This window comes from Chamaea fasciata, unplaced genomic scaffold, assembly GCF_029207755.1.
Source record: "Chamaea fasciata isolate MVZ Bird 193981 ecotype frontalis unplaced genomic scaffold, bChaFas1.0.hap1 SCAF_44, whole genome shotgun sequence".
NCBI lineage: Eukaryota > Metazoa > Chordata > Aves > Passeriformes > Sylviidae > Chamaea > Chamaea fasciata.
Window position 1 is genome coordinate 1,313,507 of NW_027094129.1, and position 23,230 is coordinate 1,336,736.

Here is a 23,230-nt window from a genome sequence, read left to right on the forward strand (position 1 = left end):
AAAAACTTGCAATGAAAAAAGTGAAAATACCTACAAAACAGGCCACAAAAGGCAGATTCTCAAGTAGAAATCTAGTGGCATTGTCTGAATCCCAACTTGCCCAGACCAAAAACTGTTCCTAGTAATGGAGAGAAAACAGCATCACAATCTATATATTCTTTTGACATCCCACCTGAGGTAAGACCCCTAGTTCAAAGGTTCCAGAATAACCAGAAACAGTCAGTTTTACAGGTTACAAGGAAATCAAAGAAATACTCAAATTTTGGCACAGTAATTCCTAAACTTAGAGCATCAGTTTGTTATCCATAAATGGAAAGCATTTAGCTTGTTTTAACAACTTCCTAAAAAAAACAAGATTCAATTGCAACATTTATTATCTAAAAGTGTTCTGGTCAAAATAAAAATGAAACTCAAAATTATGAACCATTTTTATGAAAATAGCTGATACTTATTAAGCAATAAACTCTTGCTCTCTCCTGTTTTTATTTCCTCAAAAAAGCAACATAAACTAAAACAATGTAATCTCATGTGTTCAGGCTCCATATTTGTTGTTTTGAGAAAAGGCTTTATAACAGCTTCATTGAGGGCTCTTTAAGAAACTAAATCTTTCTAGTTTAATAGAGTGACAAGGTGTATATGAGGGCATCAAATGAAAAGGAAAATGAGCCGTCACAATAAAGTACTACTGAAAGCCTTAGCACAAACTGCATGACAAGCTAAAAGAAAAAGAATTATTTTGTTCCTTTTGCTTTAACCAAAGTCCTAACACTTAGGACCTGCAAACCACTGCCATTTTAGAGCCAATCTGTATTTTAAGTGGATGTAACTAGCCCTAGCAAACGTAGCAAAAATTGAAATGTTCTCAAATTGGTCTTAGCATGTGCACTAATCCATCCACACCACATCAGACGTATCTTGTAGTTGATAATATTTTACATGCTTACAATAATTACTGTAATTCAGAACCTTGACACCCATTTTCCTAAGATAAATCAACGTAACAAAAATTATTCAACCTCCCTTTTCTTCTAAGGGTAAATGCAAAGCAGTTTGAAGCTCACTGTAGGTTTAAATTTTAATCCAAGGGCTGATGGTCTGCAATATGATTACAGTCCTTCCAATGTCAAAAGTTAACAGAGGAGTGGAGTCTATTTCAAATGACTGGCTCTAAACATCTCATAATTACATTAGATAAATTACACTTTACATATAATTGCAACAAGTTTTTGCCGTATTAGGCACCGGTCTGAAATACTTGGCAGTTACACAGTGAAACACTATTCCTCTTGATGCATTTGGATGAGGTCCTTACCCTTCTACCATCACAGTCAGGGATCTGCCACTGGCATAAAATTCCAGATGGATAATGCCAGCAATCCTAACTACTTCACAAAACAACAGGTAAGGAGGGAAATAGATTAATATGCTGTTCTTATCCCCTTTCAACTGACAGAAGTTTTGCATGCTTAAAAAAAACAATCCGGTTTTTCCATGACATCATTCGGCTTGAATACTAATGCTTTTCCTTAATGCAACTACATGTACATGGATGTACAACTTCTCTTTACACAGAAGCAACGCCCAACTTTACATGTTTTTCTTTACTCTGTTTCCCCTGATTATAATTCTAAGATCCTTTCTGATTTTTACGCCATTTCCCTGTCTTAATTCTTCAGTGTTGTTAAATGAAGTGCCCCTCTCCATTCTGTGAAGATAGAGTGATTTACAGCAGCTGAAAATCAGGGGATTGTCCAGTAATTACAGCTTTTCTCAGTAAAGTAGTAGTATTGGATTCATTAACAGTGTTTGGATTCATTAACAATTAAAGTTTATTTCAATGAACAACAAGTACAAAGTTGGGTCAAGCTCCCTTGTTAGGCTTTGACACTTCCTTCAGGAAGACTACAATTCAACCCAGGGTTTCATTTTCTGTTTGGCTGCTTGTAAAATAGAAGGCATCTTGAAAATGATACTTCTATTTAGGGCTCTTACTGTGGACCTTACAGGCACTGTAAATGTGGAGTGGCTTTGTCTTAAACAGCCTAATCCTGCCCATTCCACAGAACAGACATTTGGAGTACAACGACGATGGGAGCATGAAAACGCAGCATTAACAACTTCTTCATTGCAAAGAGTAAGCGCAATCCAAGTCTTGCTGTTTCCTTGGTAAGACCATAAGAAATGAGGCAGGGAAAGTGAATGTTTTGGGCTTGCAACCCATTTTCCTTGAGCTGGGACATCTGCTGATTGCAAGGGGTTTCAGTTTGGAACTGAAGGCATGCTTTTTACACCGCTGCCATTAGACAGATTCTATCTGACACCCTACTTCAAAATTAAAAATGCAGGCAAGTGGGTAAATAGGAGCAAAAATTGAAATTTTCAGTACTTGCTCACACCTTATTTTCAGATATTCTCCAAAATAGGGAGCAGCACCAGTGAAAAGCACGTTTGCATCAACAGGGCCTGGATGGACTATCCCAGGTGATACAACCACTAACCCACAGATGACATGAGAGGTTTCACAGCACAGTGTTTAAAATTCAAGCAGCAGAAGCCCTTCCACCAGAATTTCACCCTGCTTTGGGAACAGATCTTCTCTCTGTATCATTAATTTCTTTGTTTTCCAACTGAGTTGCCGTGCAGCAAGTATTGCAGCATCACTAAAGAAACAGAGCTGGAGCACAGAGCAGCTCAGCTGAGTGAACTTGCAGCTCAAACCATCAGAACTACCAAGAAAAAAAAAGGCTGGGCCAGCTTTCTCAGCAGCCTGCTTGTGGCACTCAGACCTGAAATTACTCACTGCAAGTGTTCTCTCTAGGGTCTGACAGGACTTACATATATTGGAATATATATAACAAAATGATAAGGAGCTTCAAAGAGTGACTCACAGAAAACCGGTGCTGGAGCACTCAGAATTCATAAGGGACTTTAACCACAGTCACAACCCTCAGTTGTTTGGTTTGACTCCTTTATTCCTTTACTCTTGGGCTTTTCTTCCAGCTTTCTACCAACTGTGATATAAAACCATACTAATTAATCCAAATAAACACATGTGCTATGTATTTCTTTCAAGATGGGATAACTACATACTCATCATTCCTGAAAACAAGCCCACAGTAACCAAAAGCGGTCAAAGCAGCACTGTTGTTATAAATTATAGCCCACAGCCACGGGTGTTCCTTGATGGAAGAAGAAGAAATATCAACCCAACCTCCTGGTCTGCTATGAGAACACTTGTTATAAATCATGTTTTTCCAGTGTTCTATTTCAACTGCATAGATCAGTATCCAATAGAGAGCTCCTTAAGTCACAGACAAACCCACAAAAACTGCTTAAGACCAACATTCCACAAAAACATGACAAAAAAATTCAAAGCAACCTTACAGTAGAGAAAATGCGGATTTAATAGGAGCTTAACATTAAGAATCCCATCCTCAAAATAATGCAAATTGATTTAAAGTGGATTTAGGTTTTTAAATGTTAAGAGCATAAAATTGAAGAATTACTGAATTTACTGTTGGTTCAACATTGCTAATGTAAATGATAGATAACTGTATCGGTCATTCTTGACTAAATTAAGCGCTATCTACCATTATTACATGACTAAAGGCTTTAAAAAATTCTGTTGTTAAATGCAATCAACTTTAAATTAAACTATGTGCATTCAGTCAGTGTCTTAAGCAATGATGAGGCAGAGATGCCTTAAGGTGGTAGTAGGGATTTAGACCTCCACAACTTCTGATGTAAAATTTAAATAAGTTAGAATTTGAAAAAGCAAATTAACCTGTACTGCATTTTGCCCACAAAGCTCTTCCTTCCATTTTGATTTACCACTGGTCTCCACTCATTAGATCAAAGCTCACAAAGTATTTTTGAGACCAACCAGCACTTTCAGCCCAATTTAAAAGTCACTGAAGGGAATGAAAATTATTTCTGTCGGCTTCAGTAAGGCCTTCCACAATCTCAGTATTCAGTAGCTACAAGGAGTAGGACTGAGAGGGTCTGACCAACTTTGCTGAGGATATCACTTGGCAATCAAACATCATTGGAAAAAATCAGAGATTACTATTTATATTGCTTCAGCACAGCCACTGCTGTTCTGAGATTACCTGCTGCACAATGGAAAAAGCAAAAAAAAGGATGTGAAAATACATATACCGACACCTGACTTGCACACATCAGTATTCATCAATTAAAAGAGCCTGTGATGACTTCTCCAAACTGTCACTGGGGAATGACAAGCAACAGTCATTTCAGCCAAACTGGTACTCACATATCCTCTTGGCTGTGGGAATTCTGGGTCACACCCATTTCTTTTACCATTTTTTCCTGCAATGTAACTGAAAGTGACATTGACATTTGTGCCTTGGAAAAGTTACTGTTATCCTCCTTGTTGACAGGATTATTCTACTGCCTGATGTTTTGTTTATTTTCTAAGCAATTGCCAAGAATACTGTCTGTGCCTGTCATCAGTCTACATGTTGACTGGTATCTACGCATCACACTGGAAGATCAGAATCCTTAAAAGAAACTTTCCTTCTCAACTCTTGAAAAGATATTCCCAACACCGCCAGTAGAATCTGAAGATGCCAGCTATTAGGAGACAGAATTGACCACAATTTACTCAAAGTGCACCATCACAGCTCCTACTAAGAAGATTTTAAGAACTGGAAAGTCCGTTCTTGTGGAAAATCCATGGCGGAAGAAATGTGGCACTCAATATGAGTGATCGGCAAATCTCGTTTATTGATAATTCACAAAATGCTTTTATAGTAACACTAATAAGCTCATGCATATTGGAAAGGTTAAGCTCAGGATTGGTGCCCAGACTAAAAGTCAGCTACGCCTCTTTCTACATTTCTTTGTGGTTACATAGTTTGAGTAAGTTTTTGTTTTACCGTGCTTCTCCCTCATATCTTTCAGCTGCAAGGTCTTGTTATCGTATCCCAGCTGTGCTCAAGGACATGCGAAGCTTGCTGCCTTGCTGGTTCTCATGAGAGTGCCTGTGTGCTCAGCAAAGCTCCCTCATGTCTACGTGACCTTTTGCATCTAGCCAGTTATCAATCACACTCTCCAGACAGAAACTTTCTCCCTCAGAAATGCCCACGATGAAGGAGAAAGGCATGCGATGCTTTGTGTTTGTTTCCAGCTGTCATCGCTGCGTAGCCCTAATCGTGGCATTCAGGTGGCCTGAGATGCTCTGAAGATGGTGTATTTAAATGATTATAATGCAACAACATTGTTTTCAGTCTTATTCTCATAACTGAAGTCTCCTTGATGTGTTACTGCACACTGGCTTACTTGAGACAAGCAACCAGGTTATCTGGGTGGGTTGGTTTTGTTTTTGGTTTGTTTGGTTTGGTTTTTTTTGTCAGAACCTTAAACTGTAGGTCTCTGGCAAGTCTTGTTCTGTTCTGCAAGCAAAACATGCTTTGTGCCAAAAAAAAATAGGAGCAGGAGTCTGCCAGCTCCAGCTAGGAAGTAGTGAGCCTGGGTTCAGGGAAGTATTGGATCTCTTGGTTCATTTTAGGAGATAATGTCAAATCATTGTGGGGAAGGGTTAATCTTAAGAGTTACTAAACAAAGCAAGGCCTGACACACTTGCATCTATTACAAACAGGAATGGTGGCACTGAGTTTGGTGGGTCTGTTTATCAGAAGGTTACTAATAAGGTTGAGACATCAGTCAATCTTGCATGGACTGCTGGCAGTAACAAGACACGTTTTGGTATTGCTGGAAAGTACCAAATGGATGAGAAGACTTCCGTTGTGGTAAGAATTTTGTTACAGAAATGAGTATTTCAAGCTCCCCTAAATACTGAAAATTTGTAATGAAGCAGTTGCCTGAACTAGTTACTGAGGAAGTATGGTAGATTGCGAACTGTGGCTTCTGTTGTGGTTCAAATTTAAATTGGGACCTCACACATCGTACTTGTGAACTTCTGGAGGAAAAGAAATCTTAAATATAATTTTGTCCATAGTGAAATAGTCTGACTAGTGTGCTTGGAATAGCATGCTACTGTGCTGAAAAATGTCTTTTAAAAGACAATGAAAGTGTCCTTTTAATTCTTAAATCCATAATGTAAAACCATATTATAATTACAATGGTGGAAGTTTACCTGAGCTTACAGCCTTCTCCTAACAGTAAGTTAACCGTTGAAAGTTAGCTGACGTGTGTGTTTTAAGACCAAGAACTGAAGTAGCAAGCATTTATGTTTCAAAACAACAATTAGTTCCAGGACCACTGAACCAAAATTGAAAATGAGAAATACTGTTGTTAAGAGCTCAAAACTTAGTAATGCAAAAAGGGAATTGCATATTCATGTATTTCTTGCTCATTAGAAGAAAAAAGAAAATCACTCCTGGGTGATGTGAACAAGACAGGCTCTGAGGGACTGCAGTAAGTAGCTCTTTAAAAGATATAAAGACATAATAGACGAGGCAGTGAAAAACAGCATGGCATTCTGTGAAGGCAGAATTTGCACCATTTGCTTAAGCTGAAAACTCCTGAGAAAAGGAAAAGATTGGAACATGCTTCTAAGAGAGGTTGGTCTCCAAGTAGCTCAAGAGTGTTAATGCATAGGCCACCTTCTCAGGGGACTGGGATACTTCTGTATGAATACTTACACAGTTTATAAATACTGTGATTTTTTTTTTTCCTATAGGCTAAAGTGAACAATGCCAGCCTCATTGGAATTGGTTACACTCATGCCCTTCGACCTGGTACGCAGTTCTCACTGGTAACAGCAAATGGTGTTAAGTACTACACTACGGTTTAATTCACTGTCATCTTAAGAACAGACTAGATGAACAAAGGAGCTAGAAGTCTACGCAGACTCAGAGAACTAAAGGATGTCTATGGATGCAAGTTCCTGTGGCAACTAAGCCACATTAGTGAGGTCAAGGACCTGAGGAAGAGCACTGTACTGGGATGTCAGTGCATGATGGTTCTCGTGACTTGCTTTTGTAGGTGTAAAGCTGACCCTCTCAGGCTTGACTGATGGCAAGAATTTCAGTGCTGGAGGTCACAAAATTGGGCTGGGATTTGAGCTGGAAGCCTAACATAGCTTTAAGTAAAACAACTGGTGGTGCTCTGGAAGATGAAGGAAAAGTGTACCCGGTGCATTTCAGCCTTAATATTACTCAAAAATTTGAAGAAGTGTGAACTTTCTACTCTGCCCAAGAATGACTTTAACCCAATGCTGAAGTCCAGAGTGTGCCAGCACAACAAAGGAAGACACTTGAAGGCATGCATGGAAGTTGTGATGTTTGTGCCACATTTCAGTTTCCTGTATTTTAAACCTGTTCCAAAAAAACCAAAAGAAAATCCAACCTCTCCCCATTATTGTATTGCATTTTGCACGTCCTATACTTCACAGCCTTTTATAAAAGGAGGTCTATGTGTTGTAGTGGAAATTTGGGGTTAGAACAGAATGAAATAAATTGGTCACAGTCAGAACACAAGGTTGGTGTGTGTTGACTCTCACCAAGGTTCCATCCAGCTGGGTTTTTTGGTCTTTTTTACATCTTTTCATGCAACTTTAAGCATGGTTAATAGATAATCTGAAAATGCTTTGTTACACGATACCTGTACACTGAAGATTTCCTTCTTTGGTTTCTAGGCTAACATTCTTACACCTCTCATGTTCTAGAGACCTGCACAGTGAAAGCAGCTTTTTCCATTATAGTGTTATTGAGCGCATCAAAAAGAGCAAACCAAAAGTTTACATGTTTTAGATAATTTCGTTCCCATACAGGAAACAAGTATTAGGTAAGTACAACCATTACACTTAAAGAAAAAAAGTGCAAATCAGCAAAGTTAAGCAATTAAGTTCACAGTTCATTAGGAAGGTGACATCTACCAGTGACTGGGTATACCTTGTCCATTGTTCATTAGAAAGCCTAAAATGCAGCAAAACAGCCCCAGGCGATGCCCAAAGGAAGACGTATCAGGACAGAGATCTGCTGTCTTAAGGCACAATTAAGAACATTCTCCAAGCAGTTAGAACAGGCATTCCCTAATGTATCTTTGTGAAAAAGTGTCTGAGAAGTGGATACTAAAAGCTAAGCCATATGTATCACATAAGCAGTTGGTGACAGTAGAAGGCAGCTGATATTCCCTTATCAGAGGCAGCAGCTTTTCACAGTTGGCTTCCCAAAGCAGCATGGCTTCAGAGGCAACCAGAGTGATTCTACATCTGGGTTTGTTCTGGATTGTTTGTTTCTTCTACCTGAAGCTGCAGCCAGCTCCAGTCTAGAGCCGAAAGAATAAATGAAATTCAACACCAGGCTACAGTTGAGCTTTTTTTAAAATAAAGGTAAAGTGTGTTAAGAGTTATAAAAAATTTACTGGGAACAAGTTGGTCAATTTCATGATGAGCCACGTGACTGCTGTCAAGGAAACAACCTACTTGCACTCTCCAGTATTTTACTCTCTCTTCAATATTCTGCATTGTTAAATTAAGGATCCCTGACACCCGCTCATCCCAAATTTGTGTGCAGTTTTGCAGTAGTTTTGTACAACAGCCAAGTGCTTTGCCCCATCCTTTACTGTTTAGCGCAGCAAGTTCCCAGCATGTGGCTCCCAGTTTTGGCAAGCAGAGTAAGTCAGGCGGCAGATTATGAGGGAACCGGTGCTTCCTATCTCTGTGCATCTCCTACTCTCCCCCTTGGCCATGAGTAAAATGCAGATTTCATTTAGCTGTGTTAGTGGTGGCAAAGTTGCACATTCAGAACTTCGAAGCCAGGCACTTCCTTAGTCCATTTACAGAAGAGTGAATACATTACCAAGAAACTCTGCTCTTGATCCTTCATTGTGTCACGCATCACATTTTCTACTTGGCTACAAAGTTTCCGAGATTCCAGCAGCAGCTCCTCACTGAAAGGGGCAATTATTACACCATTAATTTCTGTGGCAGTTTAAAGAGATGCTGCCTCTGTCATCAAGAAATACTTCTGGCAGATACGCTGCAGAACACTGAAGTTAGTCAGGTCATAGGCTTGTAATTCATACTGCAACTTGAAAAGTTGGTGGCAGCCCCTGATTTACTAAATGGGGGAAAGGAAATGTATTCCAAGATGGAATTGGGCTCTTATTAGGTGGAACCACTGTTGCTAGAGGAAAAGCTGAGTAGCCTATAAACTTAAGGATGGGGCAACAGGCAAAGAAACAAACCAAGGTCTTTCATTCCAAGTGGTAACCCAGTTCATTTAAGCAAGCCGGAACTACGCATGCAGCAGTCTCAATGACACAGCTCAGCTACTGTGACCTTACATGACAATACTTCAACAGTTCTTGCTGGCAGTGTACTTCCAAGTGAGCCCAACCATCTCAGATTAAAGGAAGAAAACCAAAAAACCACTTTTGTTACTGAGGCGGGGGGAAGTGAAGCCATACATGATACCCAGTTTTCATATGGAAGATCTGAAAGCCCCAGCAAGTCTTAACTACCAAGTAAACTAAGGCTGCTGACAATGCAAGCTGAACACAAAGTGTAAAATATGAGAAACCCTGTGGGCCATTATTTCACAAAGCAGGAAGCCTAGCTTTGTAGTGGTGGCATTAGCAGCCGAGGAACTCCAGACTTTGCCTCACCTTTTTCTTACAGATTCTGATAAATTGAATGTTCCAGAAGGGACTTGCAGCAGCAGTTGACCTGAGCTACCAAGACGGGATGTGTTCACGCTCTCTGGACTGCCAGTAACAGGACCACGCACTTTACTCTGAAGAAAACACAGAATATTCAGAGTGCAATTGTTCCCACTAGTTTTCAGCAGCCGGGAATATGAGACAACCTGGAACTTGGCTTTCATACTGATTCAAAAGAAAGAAAAGAACCATAGGATACACTCAATTTACTATTGTTTCAGTAGCCTGTGCTACAAACCATATTCTCAGGTTAAAGGGGAGTTCTTAATTTACTTACACAAGCAATTTTCAGCAAGTTCCACAGTTCTTTCTGTCGTTTCTCCTGAAGCCTAACAACTGTTTCCTCATCTTCACTCATCAGATTCATCACTTTCTCCACTCTGGGGAACAATTCCAATGCCTTCTGTTTGCAAACTACAGTTTTACTATTAAAAAAATAAAAACTAATCAGATCACACATGGGCCACTGCAGTAGGAGAACAGTTCTGAAGTTAATGATTTTCTGTTAACACTGCAAGATCTCAATAGCCATATGCAATGAGTTTTAAACCTTCTCTTGCTGGAAGAGAAAATACCTTCTCTCAACTCTGAATAAAATGTGCAAAGCTCACCTGAGCTGAGCATAAATGACTCAAACTTCTTTTTCAAAGGTCTGGATTGCCTGTAGAAGCAGTCGTACTACTGCCTGGCTGTCACCGCCTGTCCTCTGATCTGGAATGAGAGCCAATATTACACAGAAAGGTCGGTTTATAGGACAGAGTGAGAAGATTCTTAGCGGCTCATTTCCACTACTGCTTTAATCCTGAAACAGCCAAAGTTCAGGATATGCAAGTTTGAGTGGGATGAATTACACTGAATTTTAGCCACCTTCTTCAAAATTTAAAGAACTTGAAAAGGAGAGTTGGGACTGGATCAAAGGAACAGTCGTGTCTTTCATCCTTTCTACCCAGAAAGGTTGGTTGTTGCTTGTGGCAACAGCCTGCTCTGAGAAGAGCTCCAGAGGAGTTTCGAAAACAGCTCACAAAGCACCAAGAAAGGAAGGCTGGCCTAGTGTGAAACTGACTCCCTGACTTCCCTCTCGAGAAAAGGCAATCCAGGAGAGCCCATGTGCTGCTAGTGTCTGGGCAGGCCTAGAAGTCAGATGGTTTTCTCAATGATCGTTACTACACCTCCAAAGTTACACACAAAGCAAGCTGACCTCGAGCTAAAGCGTCTTTTACCTCTTGGCTTCTCTCTGAGTCTTCAGTACAGCTCTCTGGCTTGTTCTTCTCTAGAAGAAAAAAGCAGGAAAGAAAAGAATTTCCAAAGAACCAAAACATGGAACAAATAGTTTGAGAACTCAAATCTTTTCTATACCTGTCTGCCATTTCAGAACAATGACAGATGAGTCAAAAAACATCTTTAGTGTTAAAGTGCTCCCAGTCCCCCACAATTTGGGTGGAAGAAACAGCCCTTTCACTGTCCTCTAGTGAGTAAGCTTAGCCAGAAACACTCCTGCATCTGAAGCTCAAGGTAGTTCAACTCACAAATCCTCCAGTGTTCCTCCTTGTTTACGACCTAGCGGGCTTCTCTGCAGGTCCACGATGTCTGTCTGCAGGGCCATCATCCTCTTCACTACCTGCTCCACATCATCTTCCTGAAAGCAGGGTAGAACATAAGCAACACAACAGTCTCATACCTAGAGACACTACCACTCACACTCCCACTGGTTCTTCCTTTCTCATTCTTAATTCTAAACAAACCAACAAGATGCAAACAGCAGCCTTGGCCAAAGACAAATGAGTCGTTTCAATTCAAGGAAATTCCAAGATGTTTCTGGGGCTTCGCCAAGATCTCCCGTTTCCCCCTAAGCCTTACAACAGAATGAGCTTCATGTAGTACTAATAATGGACAAAAATTGTGCCACACAAACCAAGGCAATGTGAAATCTGACATCAGGGCAGATACAAGGGGCTTCTATTTAAGGCAGGGACAATGAAGCTAAAGGGGGAGGAGGGGAGAGATAACAAAAACAAACCTCTTTATGACTAGCAGTTAGATTTAGAAACATACCCTCCTACAAAGTTCCACAGCTTGCTCCATCTCTTTCCAGGCAAACAGCAGCTTCTCAGAAGCTACAGGAATCAAAGAAGAGTGACTGGCTTTCTCAGGTTCACAGAGAAGGAGGCAGGTGTTTTTGTGAGGATAAGAGTCATGAAAAGACCCGTTTTCCAGATGCTATACTCACTAATTCCAAACTCAATCTGCTCTTTATACTTTTCCAGGTCAATTTGGATGCTTGTTTTAAAGAAGTCCAGCTTTGCTTTCAGCTGCTGAGAAAGGGAGGCCATAGAATTCTTCATCTTCCAGAGGGTACTATTGTAACGCAACAGATTCATCCTGCAAGGACAAGAAGGTCCTATTAGCCTCTGAAAGTAGAAATCCACCAGGCTTTCATTTACATCCAAAACAGATACTTGAGACAGCGGTGAGGACAAATGCAGTTGTGCCAAAGGGCTAACTCTCCACTTTTCATGAATTGCATACAGCTCCAATCACGGGCTTCCCCATTCCAACAGGGTCCCATTTCTGTCTTCCCTTCCACCAGCGCACAAAGACAGAGATAAGTATTGTGGAGAAACGGCCACCGTACATGGCTGCTCGCTACCCCTGCTGAAGCCGATTACAGTCCTCTTTCAGCATCTGGATCGTGTGCCAGATCTGACCCCACACCTTCCGCAACTGGAAAAAGTGGAGATTCTTCTTTGGATCCTGAACTGAAAACAAAGGAGGTGGGAGAAAGGGAAATGGACATATCAGCGTGAAGCAGGAATACTGTGTTATCACAAAACAGACCAAAACATTGCTCCTTTGAGGGGCATGTTACTGCCTGCAAAGCCTAGAGCTGGATAACCCCTGTGCAGCTCCCCTAGCATGTCAAAATCAAACACCTCCCTTTTTTAGTTATTCTGATAAACTGAATGAATGACAGTCCATTTTACCGCTTCTTCAGTCCCAATACGCAAAAGCTCCCTCTACTCTTTGTGCACGATACAGACCACAAAACACAGACGCCCCTCTCAACGCTGACCCCGCCCCGCCCTTCATATTCATGCCAGAGGAGTCCTTACGGATGCAGCCAACACTTTCTGGATGAGGACGCAAGGCCACCTGAGCCTCAGGAAATTTTCTTGTTATCAAAGAGGAAGAGAAGGTCTGTGTCTGCTGCTGCAGTATCATTCACCTGCAGAAGACAAAAGACCCAACCAGGTTTTCTTGGGAAGAGCAAGCCTTGGCAACACCACAAACAGAAGAGTCCTCCTCAACCAAACACAGAGCACCAAAGGCAACAGGCTGCCTACGCTACAGTGGCTGTTAGGTCTGTGAGGTTACCATGACAAAAGCATGCCACAACAGCAGGGAGTGCTGTGATCCCAAAGCGAGTGCAGTGACTTCTGATTCACTCAAACTTAAGAAAGGGAATACCGAGACTCACCTTGCCATCAGCTGTATGTTTAGTGACCAACTTCTGAGAAAACAATTCAAGTCCTGCTTCCTGCAGTAGTTCCTGGTCCTGTTCTGGAATTCCTGTATCTGACTGAATCCTGGCCTTCACACTCTGCAGAGTCTCTTCCTCTGTCACAGGGTAGGTGTGCACAGTTCCCGTAACCATGTTCAAAACGTGAAGCAACTACAAGAAGAGTAGCATGGCATGAGAAAGGCTGAAGATACATTGGTCATCTTAGAGCAGAGATTGAGGGACCGAAAAAATGACCACCAAGAAACTGTTCAAAGCACTTGTCAGAATCAAGAAGTCACTTTACAGCTACTTCCTAACATTATGGCAAAGTTCTTGTCCTCCATGAAGTGGAAGAGAGTTAAATATGGCAGTTAAACATGGCAGTTAAATACCTGTAGAATCCTCTATCAGAATATGGAACCAAGCATGCACAGAAGCTCTTCACTACTCCCAACAAGCTCAGGGAGTATTTGTCCTCAAAGAAGCAAGAGGAAAGCACCTGTCACTAACAGTCAGGAGACAGTTCTATGAGTTTCTGCCTCACTCTTCCTCCTAAGTCTAGGATTCAGAGGCTCAGGAAACTGCTCTCTGGAAAACTTTTTAGGCTAATACAGACATATTGCTTACCTTCAAGTTCAAAATGCCATCCAATGCTTTGAAACACCCATTGGGTCCATAGGTAGGATCTGTACCTCTCTGACGTGGGTGCCACATTAACATGAGTTGCGGCCATTTCTCCAGCCTCCCAGACAAAACACTGAGCAACAAAAACCAGGAGATCAGAAAAGGTAAAAGTGCATTGGCAGTAACGATACGGCCTGTTCTGTGTGGGAGGACTGACAGAACTGCCCCCCTCCTTCTCCCTCCAGCACTCCACCTCTCCCCATCACAAAGGCAGCGTTTAGAAGGCAGAAACCAAGACTACACAAGTCTGACAAGCGACAGTAGTACTGCCTGTGTCACGCACTCAGTGTATTCACAGATTAACACAGTAAGGCATACAACACAAACTTGGTCCTTTTGCAGAAGAATCAGTTTATCTCAGCACAGCAATTTCTAGTACTCACCTGTTTAGATTGTTGGGGCAGGGCAAACTGCTAGAAAACTTGACTTCTCCGGATAAGTCTTCTGAAACAACAATATCCAGCTCACTCTTCTGACGCACTTTAGTATGCCCAATGTAAGCGAGTACAATGGTGAAAAAATTGCCCGCCTTTCCCAGCCTGCATGCTAGTAGGCTCTTAAAAGCTACTCTTGACATGTAATACAGATGCCACTTTGGTTTCTGTTACCTGCCCTGCGGGAGTCAGCCCTTATCCCATAGAGCAAGTCTCAGGAATGCTGAACTTGCTCAGGTGAGTCAAGCCCCTGTGAAAGGGGTCACTTTCCAAAAGGGCAAGAAACATAGGGATATTATCCTCAGAATCAAGGGACCACACTTCTGCTTCCTGTAAACAGGAAAGTCACATCATGCCCACTTACCACCCAGCCACGGTTCACTCACCATTGCACTGGCTGCCAGTTGGGTAGGAATGGTCGGAAGCCTGTAATGCACTCAAAGGCAAGCGTGCCAAAGCTCCAGGAATCCACTGTCACCCTATACTTCTGCTGTTCCAGCAGCTCTGGAGCCTGATACAGTTTACACGCATGAGACAAAGCCAGATGGCTTTGGCCAGAAAGCTCTTAGCTTTCTCCGTCCCTTAACATCTCATTAACATTTGTACAAACAATTAAAGACATTACTGAACACTGCCTCTCACGGGCTTTAAGACCCTCCTGGAGTGAGTAGCATAGGTTACTGGCACTCCTGCTTATTTATAACAGATGCAGGTAGCACAAAACCCAGTCTCAGCAAAACCCAGTGTCAGCAAAAAAGCAGTCACCTTTGCTAGCTTCAGCACCACAAACGCACCCCATACCGTGCAAGTACCTAATCCCAGCCCAAAGCTTGGTAACAGTTAATTCTATCCCTCTAGAAGGCAGTAGCTGCTCTTCTAGCTGAATTCCTTTCTTACCAAGTACTGCAGAGTCCCAACAAAGGATGTGCACAGGCTCCCCTGATCCAACTCCTTAGCATAACCAAGGTCAATGATTTTGTGTATTAACTGAAACACACAACAGAGAATAAGAATGCCAGACTGAAGTCCTGTTAAAAGCACATCATACAGCAGAAAGAAAAGGTCTGGCTCTTCAAAGCTATGCAGGAAAGGTGCCAGTGAAGAGATAGAAGCAGAAATGGGAGGCTACTGTAGATTTCTAAAACCACAATAAATTTGAAGGTGTTGGAGCACACTTAGCAGTTACGCCTCTAGCTCCTTCCGATCTTTGGTCAATCAGGACAGTCTGCTTCTTTCCTTAATGGTTGAAAGTCAAAATGTCAGGTGTTAACAGACGTCTAATACAACGTCTCACCTCAGCTGCACACAGAATACTATGTGACAGTGACCTGAGACAGGTGTTATCCTGGGCTGAGTGCTCTTGCAGAGGGACCATGTAACTGCATGAAGCACATGCAGGTTCCTTCTAAGTTTACTTGTCTGTGCAGGTAGAGACGTCTGCTTCCTGCTTACCCTTTGCTCTCCTTGCTGCAGCACAATGTTCTCTGGCTTCAAGTCTCTATGGATGACCCTGTTCTCATGAAGGTATTTGAGAGCAGAAGCTGAGACAGAAAAAGCCAGTTGTTAGAGCTAAATAACAGTACCTAGCATGAGCTCAGTAAGGATTCATCTATTCTATCTAGTAATAAGCATGGCTTTCACATCAGACCTTGTACAATCAAACATACAACGAAATGCTGAGTGTCAGGGGTAAAGTCAGCACCATAGAACTCTGGACACAAATTGAGTTCTCTCTCTGGATGTTCCCTCACATCCTTCCTGTAAACTGTAGTAATGCTGGCTAGCTTCCAGTAGGCAAGAACTTCCCCAGACTCCCAACACTTTTGGGAGATGATCAAGATCATAAAAGGTCAGTCTGAAATGAAGTCACTAAGGTCACTACTGTATATCCGGAGAGTGGATTCAGGACTAAAAGGGTTTCCATAGTTCAGACAACTGAAGGTACTGCCACCACTTACCAATGTCAGATAACAAGATAAGAATAGCTTCTTCCCACAAGCCACAGCAATTCTCCAGCTGGTTCAGGTACTGCAAGTAAGGAACACAGAATGTAATCTTTCCCTTCTCTATCCCGAGTGAACTCCAGAGTTCCACAAATTCTCAGGGATGCAAGAAGTTTCAGCAACAGTAATTAAATTCTCCAGAAGCACAAAACTCTATGGACTGTGACCTGCGGTAGCAGCAATTACAGCTTTGTGCCTTGGTTTAATTGCATGGGAAAGAAGATGAAAGAAGTCACTGTCATCCCGTTTTCATCCTCCTATTTGTTCCATCCCTCTTTGCCTGACACTATCAACTCCAATCTGAGGCCTAAGGTCTGTGTTTTAGCTATGGGCAGATTATAGCAAAGGTCAGAAAAGCCTTAGGATTAGAACTACCATGTGTTATCTCTTCCTATGACAGACAAGAGTTCATCACTTTCAGGAAGGGTACAGCCTACAGATGCACCTACCCCACAATGGTCTTGGCCATACTAAAATACTGTTGCACGTCCCCTACACTTGCCCTCATTCTCTAGGTGAAAACTCCTCACAGTGTCACTTGCACCTAAAAAAATACAAAGCACTTAAGTCTTCAAAAGCTGAACATAATACCAAGGACCAAGCCACCAACACTTGTTGATGCCATGACTAGAAATAGGAAACATCAGGGTATGAAAGCAAAGGTTTGAAGGGAAAACTTCAGTAGAAAACCTAGGACCAGATCAGAAGGTGATCCATTCCTAGGTTACCATCCTAGGGACCCCACCTTGCGGAGGTCTCCACCTTGGCAGTACTCCATGGCCAACAATGGCAAGTCATTTGGTGCGAGCTTCTGCATCCCTTCAGGGACATCGCGGGCAGCCACCACATTGGGATGGTTCAGTCTGTAGAACAAAAACTAGGCAAGTATACATGATGTTCTGAAACTGCTATACACTTTCATGTGCTCGTGGTCACCATGCAAAGCCCAACATGGTCACAAATGCTTTGAGAAATTGAGTTAGTGAATTCTAAAGGTTTCCATCTTTCACGGATCTAGACTCATTTTAACTCCTGGCACTTCATACGGAAGACAGTGTGTTTCTTCAACATGTATGCATTACAGATCTGTCTAGAAGGTACAGCAACGAGCCCTGCACAGGAGTGCAAGGGAGTCTGTTGCTACCGTCCAGAAAAGACCCAAACTGCAATGAGACTGCTGCAGCCGAAAATGTTAATCCAACACCCCAAGGGACTGCCGCAGCACAGACGTTAAGTCAGGCAAAGCGGCGGCTCTAGGTAGCAGCGTTGTTGTAGCGCTGAGGGCACGGCAGACGAGCCGAAGACGGCAGTGTGAGACCCAAGAGGAATAGGAATAGGAATAGAAAATAGAAACTTTTAGAGCCCCAAAATCCCCCACAATTCACCCAAAATGCCCCAAAAATGACCCCAAAAAATTCGCACTAAAAATCGAGATTTCAGAGCCCCAAAATCCCAAAAAATGACCCCAAAATCCCGACTGAAAAGTGAGATTTTTTTAAGCCCCAAAATCCCTCAAAATCACCCCAAAATTCCCACCCAAAATTCCCACTAAAATTGAGATTTTTTAGAGCCCAAAAATCCCCAAAATTCACCCCAAAATTTCCTGCTGAAAGTGGAAATTTTTAAAGCCCCAAAATCCCCAAAATTCCCCCCAAAATTCCCACCTAAAATCCCTCAAAAACCCCCAAAATTCCCACTAAAAATTGGGATTTTTAGAGCCCCCAAAATCCCAAAAATTCACCCAAAAATTGGAATTTTTAAAGTCCCAAAATCCCCTAAATTCACCCCAAAATTTCCACCCAAAATCCCCTAAATTCACCCCAAAATTCCCACTAAAAATTGGAACTTTTAGAGCCCCAAAATCCCCCAAAATTCACCCAAAATGCCCCAAAAATGACCCCAAAAATTCCCATTAAAAATCGGGATTTCAGAGCCCCAAAATCCCAAAAATTGACCTAAAAATTCGCCCCAAAAATCAGGATTTCAGAGCCCCAAAATCCCCAAAAATGACCCCAAAGTTCTGATTGAAAAATGGGATTTTTGAAGCCCCAAAATTACCCAAATTCACCCCAAAATTCCCACCCAAAATCCCGCAAAATTCTCACTAAAATTGAGATTTTTGGAGGCCCCAAATCCCCAAAAATGACCCCAAAATTCCCACTAAAAATTGGAATTTTTAGGAGCCCCAAAATCCCCAAAATTCACCCAAATATTGGAATTTTTGAAGTCCCAAAACCCCCAAAATTCACCCCAAAATTCCCACTAAAAATTTGGATTTTTAAAGCCCCCAAGTCCCCCAAATTCACCCAAAATTCCGACTGAAAATTGGGATTTTTGATGCCCCAAAATCCCCAAAATTCTCCCCAAAAATCCCAAAAAACCCCCAAACCCCCTCCCAGTACAAACCAGTAAAGAAAAACCCCAAACCAGTATAAACCAGTACAAACCAGTCACCTCAAATCCCTTCCCAGTTCATCCCACTTCATCCCAGTGACCCCTAAACCCTGTCCCAGTACAAACCAGTAAGGAAAACCCCCAAACCAGTACAAACCAGTATAACCCAGTACAAACCAGTAGAAACCAGTATAAACCAGTAACTCCCAGTATCCCCCAGCGCCGGGCCCTGGCCCTGAGCCGCTCCCTGGAGGCCACCGAGCATCGAGAGATCCCAGTTCAAACCAGTACGGACAGGTGAGGGCACTGGGACGGGGACTGGGGGTCACTGGTTTATACTGGGATGGACTGGGACTGGGTTTGGGGTCACTGGTTTATACTGGGATGGACTGGGAGTGGGTTTGGGGTCACTGGTTTATACTGGGATGGACTGGGACTGGGTTTGGGGGTTACTGGTTTATTCTGGTTTAAACTGGTTTTGGGGTTTCTGGGCGTGGTGTAACCTTTGCCCCTCCCCCCACAGGTGAACCGACCACGCCCTTTGTCAGGCCACGCCCCCTTCCCTTATATGGAGCGACAAGGGCGGGACAAACTGGGCGGGGCCTGGGGGTTACTGGGTTGTACTGGGAGGGAGTGGGAGGGGCCAACGCGGCTCTGACCCCGCCCACCGCGCCGAGATGCAAATTTATGTAAATGAGAGCACAAATAAACGCGAATGACATCACTTACCACAGGGACTGGGAGTTGCTGGTTTGTACTGGGAGGGGCCTGGGCGTGGCTCTGACCCCACCCACCTCACTGATGCGCCAGCCTTATGTAAATTTATGCAAATTAGAGGCGAAATAAATGCGGGTGACATCAATTGTACACCGAGGAGCAAAGCGGCGCCGGGGGAATGATGGGATAAACTGAGGCACAGAGTGGTGCAGGGCATGACGGGATACACCGAGGCGCAAAGTGGCACTGCAGGGAATGACGGGATACACCGAGGCACAGAGTGCCGCAGGGCATGACGGGATACACCGAGGCGCAAAGCGGCGCGGGGCATGACGGGATACACCGAGGCGCAAAGTGGCACCGCAGGGCATGACGGGATACACCGAGGCGCAAAGCGGCACCGCGGGGCATGACGGGATACACCGAGGCGCAAAGTGGCACTACAGGGAATGACGGGATACACCGAGGCGCAAAGCGGCACCGCGGGGCATGACGGGATACACCGAGGCGCAAAACGCCGCCGCAGGGCATGACGGGATATACCGAGGTGTAATTCGGCGCGGGGCATGACGGGATACACCGAGGCGCAAAGTGGCACCGCAGGGCATGACGGGATACACCGAGGCGCAAAGCGGCGCGGGGCATGACGGGATACACCGAGGCGCAAAGCGGCACCGCGGGGCACGATGGGATACACCGAGGCGCAAAGTGGCGCCGCAGGGCATGACGGGATACACCGAGGCGCAACGCAGCACGGGGCACGACGGGATACACCGAGGCGCAACGCAGCACGGGGCACGACGGGATACACCGAGGCGCAAAGGCGCACCACGGGGAATGACGGGATACACCGAGGTGCAAAGCGGCGTGGGGCATGACGGAATACACCGAGGCCCCAAATGACCCCAAAATTGTCCCGAATTTCCCCCCCAAAAAATCCGCCCCAAATTTCCCCAAAAATTCCCAAAATTCCCCTCAAATTTCCCCAAAATGTAAAAAAATTCCCAAAATTTCCTCAAAAGTCACAAAATATTCCCAAAATTTCTTCAAAAATCCCCCAAAATTCTTCAAAATTCCACAATTATCTCCCCCAAAATTGTCCCCAAATCCCCCCAAAATCGACCAAAATTCTCCCGAAATTCCCCCCAAAAACAGCCCACAAAAATTCCCAAAATTTCCTCAAAAATTCCCCAAATTTTACCAAAATCCAAAAAAAATTCCCAAAATTTTGTCAAAAATCCCCCCAAATTCCCCAAAATTATCAAAATTTTTTTCAAAAATCCTCCAAATTCTCCCAAATTTCACCAAAATCTAAAAAAAATCCCAAAATTTCTGCAAAAATCCCCCCAAATTCCCAAAATTTCCCTCCCAAATCACCCAAAATTTCCCCCGATATGACCCAAAATGGTCCAAAAATTCCCAGGATTTCACCATTCCTTCTTTGAATTCCTCCGAATCCCCCGGATTTCCCCCTAAAATTCCCAAATTTTCCCAAAATTCCCCCAAATAACCCCGAAATTTCCAGAAAAAAAAACCAAATTTCCCCCCAAAAGTCCCAAATTTTTTCCCAAATTCCTCCCAAAATCCCCCAAAATTTCCCCCCAAATCCCCTGAATTTTCCCAAAATCCCCAAAATTCCCCCAATTTTTTCCAAATTACCCAAATTTTCCCCCAAATTCTCCCAAATTTCCCAAAAAATTCCCCCAAATTTGCCCCAAAATGACCCCAAATCATCAAAATTCTCCCAAAATTCCTTCAAAACTCTCCAAAATTCCCCCAAATTTTCCCAAAATCCACCAAATTCTCTCCCTGCAGAGCGCCCACTGGTGGCCCTCGAGGTTGGAAAGTTTTGGGGGAAAAAACCCGAAATTTGGGGTGAAAATTCGAGAATTTGGGGGAAATTTGGGATTTTTGGGGTCGTTTTTAGGGGAATTCTGGGGGGAAAATGGAGGATTTGGAAAATCTGGGAGAATTTTGGGGAAATTTTGGGAGATTTGGGGTGAAAATTGGGAATTTGGGGATTTTGGGGGGAATTTTTAGGTGATTTTGGGGGAAAATCGGGAAAATTTTGGGATTTTTTTGATGGTTTGGGGTCATTTTTAAGGGGATTTTTGGGGAAAATTTGGGGGAAAGCCCCCAAAATTTGGGAAAATTGGGAAAAAAAATGGGAACATTTGGGGGGATTTGAAAGATTTGGGAATTTTTGTGGAAAATTTTGGGGAATTTTGGGGGAATTTTTTGAGGATTCTGTGGGAAACTTTCGGAATATTATAAAAAATTGGGAAAAATTGATAAAAATGGGGAAAAATTGGGAAAAAATTGGGAAAAATGGGGAAAAATTGGGAAAAAATTGGGAAAAATGGGGAAAAATTGGGAAAAAAATGGGAAAAATGGGGGAAAATTTTGGGAATTTTTTCGAGGAAAAAAATTGGAATTTTTTGGGGGGGAAATTTGGAGTTTTTGGGAAATTTGGGGATTTTTGTGGGAATTTTGAGGGATCCCCGCTCTGCCCCATAGATCCCGAATCCCAAACCCCGCCCCACAGATCCCATCCCCGCCCCACAGATGGCTCCTGCCCCACAGATTGTCCCGCCCCCGTCTCTGCCCCACAGGAGCCGCTGGAGCCGCCCCACAGGATCCGGCGCCCCCCGAGTGACCTCCTGAGCAACCCCTGCCACGGTGAGCCCCACGGCTGAGCCCTGACCCACGGATCTGTGACCCACGGCTGAGCCCTGACCCACAGAGCCCTGACCCACAGAGCCCTGACCCACGGATCTGTGACCCACGGCTGAGCCCTGACCCACAGATCCCTGCCCCACAGATCCCTGCCCCACAGATCCCTGCCCCACAGATCCCTGCCCCACAGATCCCTGCCCTGCCAGGGGCCGGGGCTCAGGCCTTGGCCTTTTGGATTCATGGAACACATCCAGGTTTGCTCAGCACCAGAGACACCTTTGCCTTGTCTGTCCCCACCTGTCATCAGTGCCTGCAGTGATGGAACCTGGGGACACTTTCTCCATTGGGTCTCTCTGTGTGTCCCATTAAAACTGCAAAAAACTTCAGTGTTTTAATTTACCTTTGAGCTCTTGAGAAGTTTTTGGAACACTCTTTCAGGGACAGAGTTGAATGGAAACACCAAATCCACGGGAGGGTCATTCAAGTCCTTGTGCTGTTTCTGTGCTGCTGAGCTGGGCCGGGCTCCTGGCACAGAGGCAGCTCCTTGCAACAAAGGAAACTTTTAGAAAGACATTTCCCCTGAGGAGAAATCCTCCTTCAGATGGGTCACCTGTATCATTTGAAATGTAGACTCAGAGTGAAAGTTTACAGTGGCATAACAACCTTTTCTGTTCCTTTCTCATTAATTGTTAACCCTCTCCTTTTTGTTTGTTTTGGTTCATTTTGCTTTTAACAGTAGAGAACATCATTCTTACATGGAATATTAGGTTTTGCACTTAGGCTAATTGATATCTACGCCTATAGAACCCATACCTATGGAATATTAAGTTTTAAATACAATACGTATGTTTCATGAGCAAAAAACCACGTTGAACTAAACAAGTGTCCCCCAGCCCCTCCAGGATCCCTAACTGTTCCCTCAGCGCCCATTCGCCCGCCCCCAAAGCGTCCCCGGATCCCTTGAACGCTCCGACCCCACAGATTCCCCTTAGAGCGACTTCAGGGAATTCATCTCCAATCATCCCCCCTGGCCTCGGAGCCCCTCGGAACACGGTTCTGCGCCTAAAAACTCCTGCCCCGCCCCGCGCCCTAGAGAGCTCGGTTACAGCTCCCCAAGCTCCCCGCAAGTGCTCCCGAGCCGTACACGTTCCCCCCGAGGACCTCAAACCGCGGCT

General features: G+C 43.6%; 1 pseudogene; it reads right to left on the minus strand.

Annotated features, from left to right (window-relative positions):
- Positions 1-8,227: 8,227 nt before the first annotated feature.
- On the minus strand, positions 8,228-22,985 carry LOC136303946 (inhibitor of nuclear factor kappa-B kinase subunit beta-like; annotated as a pseudogene).
- Positions 22,986-23,230: the final 245 nt, after the last annotated feature.